We start from the raw sequence: 3,310 nt of genomic DNA, 5'->3' as shown, positions 1-3,310 counted from the left end.
GATGAGTGCACAACTCTTCTTAATATGTATGAATGATTAAATTTCATGATATGTGAATGATATGCCAATAAAACTATTACAAAGGATAATAGAATTTTTCCATGGACTTAAAGAATCTTTTTATTGTAAATTATGTGAAGGTTACAGAGAAGAATATCAGTTTTTACATTAAACAATTTGTACACCATACAAAATAAGGGAAAGAGATTCAGTGTTTGGAAACCAAAAGGCTTCCCAATAATTTCAACTCTAGGTTTCAGTTTGCTTTTACCTAAAATGCCATGTACCAGAAGAAGGATAGGAGACAAACAACTCTGACTATGTCAGTGCAAAGCACTCAGCAAACTACTATAAATCTTAATATTAAATAATTTTGGACTTATCTGCTCTTGTGTTTTTTCATAAAACTTTCACTGAGCATTACCAATGGAAAGGTTTCCTTTCAAAACTTGAGTGTCTTCACTGCAAAAACAAGCTAATAGATTCTGTGACAAATGCAGTCCTCACCCATAGCTTCTATAAGAGTGGTTAAATATCTTGCTTTTAAGTGTACAACAAATCTATGCAACAAAATTGATATTCTCATAATTAAAATGAAAAAAATGCTATAAAGGCTAAATATTGAGTTCATATTTCCCCATGGTAGATTAGATTTGAATTGGCTTATAAAGCTCTTTATACCAAGTTAAGCTTTAAAGCTGACTCATTAATTAGGAAGAAAATATCTCAGATCATATACTTTTCTTTCTTTAAAAGCTTATAATGTCCCTATTGATCTATGGGTTGAGAATTAAATGATCGGGCATAGTGTGTAAGACCTGGTGCATCTCCGTTTACATCTCTAGCCTTCTATCTTACCTATGCCAGAAATCTGTATCCTGTAGCTTAGCCCAGAGTTTCCTGCAGCAGTAGGAGGTTTGCATGTAGGAACCTTGATATACATCAATGGTCAACTGCCAGATATGAATAACTGATTCACTTTCTTGGTGGTAATGCAGCCACAGTATTTACAAGCTCTCTAGTGATTCTAATATGTATCTAGGTTTTTGAATTATTAAGGAATTAAAGCCAGGTATAATTCATTTCTCAAAGTGTTTTATCTTTTCTGCTTGATTTCTTTGTTCCTTTTCAGTTGACCCACAGGGAAATTTTTGACATAACTTCTCTATCATAGGATCCAAAATTGTGCTTTTATCTTCCTGCTTCCCCATTCTTCTTAGATAAACATTTTTGATAAGGGAAGATCAATGGAGACTGTTTAGTGAGGCATATCTCAGGACAATTTACAGCCTACAGATAGAACACAGAATACCTCTGTATCTGAACGAACCTAATCACCTGAGTTACCTCATCTGGTTCCTCAATCACAAATGAATAAAAGATATTTAGCTGGATGGATGTGGATAAAGAGTATAAAGATACATATAAATAAAAAAGGAGGAAATATATTCCTGAGTACAAATGGGTAATAAAATTCTTCATTTTTTGAAATCAGTATTTTGAAAATTTTTAGTTTAAAACTCTCTTTTTGAAATGTATACAAGATTTCTTTAAAAGCTAAACAAGCATCTTGCCAGTTGTATAGCCCATAAAGTTTCCTCTGGAGTCTGGGAGTCATTTCTTTAAAATTAAATCACCAAGTAAATAGCACCATTTTCTTAGTTTTGGTGTAAGAATATGACCCCACCTAATAAAATGCTAAAAATTTTAAAATTATAAAAAAACAGTCTGGTGAATGTCTTTCTCAGAATTGAAAACTACCTCTTTCCGTAAAGAAATGAGAAATAAATTTTTCCCTTTGGGTTAAATCAATTAGCTAATACAGATAATTATGCCAACTACTAAGAGGTTTTTTATGTCTGTGTGTCATAATGGTGCAGTCAAGTTTCTCTGTGGAAAACTATTCCTCATTTCTCTTGAGAAAACATGTGGAATGGGTTGGATTTGCTTGGCCACAGAAAAATAATAAAATTTGTCTCTGTATTTGCATTTTTTAGCAGAAGTCCGTGATGTGAACTGATTTTTGATGAATGATTATTCAATACTTATACTTATTTTCGATCTGCTGTTTTGAAGAGGCTTTGTTGGCTGTTAATTTCTGTTTGTTTTCATTACATATCCTTAACAAAAGGGCAGCTGAATAAGCGAGTCACAGTCTCCTGAGCCATTAATCTCTCCTCCCACCATTCTGAGTGTGAAGTAAGTCATGTGTGGAATCTATGAAGATAGTCCTGGTGTGGAACATTGCTGTGGGGACTGCTCCCAGTCGGTCCATCCAAAAAATAGTTCCTAAATTTTTTCTTTAAAAAAAAAACACACTAAAATTTAATTTTATATAATGACTTTAAATGCAGTCAACCTCCTCCTGAGTTGATTGTAAAGATGAAAAAGGGGTTAGCTTCTTCTCTTGGGTTCAAAGAGGAAACCTCTGGGTTGTCTACCTCTTTAGAGAGGCTTTGTTTACATGTTATGTCTTTGAGAATTACTGATGAATCTGAGAATTTGGAACATGAGATAAAAGACATAAGTAGAGAACTCCGGGATTAGAAGAGCTCCTTTATAAATAAGAACTTTTGTAAAATTGGGCCATGGATTTCATTTGTCTATCCCATTAACATAGGCAATGTGTTTGTGCAGTAGTGCTTCAAACTTCAGAGGGGATTCCACCATAGTCTCAACCATATGTATCCTCATTACAAATAAAAACATATTTCATACTCTTGATCTTCATTATACAAATGAGAAAACTTTCCAGTTCTGTACAGAAGAAAATTTTTATAAAGTTTGTAGAAAGATTTACAAATGATTTACATATTATTCTGATGGAAGACAATGCATTGATAAACATGAAGAAAATTATTAACATTGTGCTTAAAGATCAGGGCCCTGTATATTGCCTAATAGAAACATCATTCTGGATTCTAAGGAACATTCTGGCTGTGTTTCTTCTAAGACAGATTTGTTTGTTCTTCTGCAAGTCCACGGCGCTGTCCCTATTCTTCACCAACACCATAATCCAAGCACCAGCTCTTCTTCAATCTTCCTTATTTATATCTAACTTCCAAATACAGATGAGGCCATTGAAAATACATGGCTTGGGTCAAGTGTTCGATAGTCCTCAAAGTGACATCTTGCTTTTCAAAAGTTTAAAGAAATCTTGTGCCACAGATTTTCCCAGTGCAATGTTGTTAAAACATATCCTAGATTGCACGCCCCCAGTGCACTGTGGGTCAGTAATGGGACATTGTGTCTGCTGGTGAGGCTGACCCTACTGTCCTCTCTGTGCCTTGGCTGCCCCGGCAGGAATGTA

Source organism: Echinops telfairi, unplaced genomic scaffold (assembly GCF_000313985.2).
Source record: "Echinops telfairi isolate 266 unplaced genomic scaffold, ASM31398v2 ScPeMD7_7469;HRSCAF=8507_0, whole genome shotgun sequence".
Classification (NCBI taxonomy): Eukaryota; Metazoa; Chordata; class Mammalia; order Afrosoricida; family Tenrecidae; genus Echinops; species Echinops telfairi.
The sequence above is the reverse complement of the archived record's forward strand: the minus strand, read 5'-3'. Positions refer to the sequence as shown.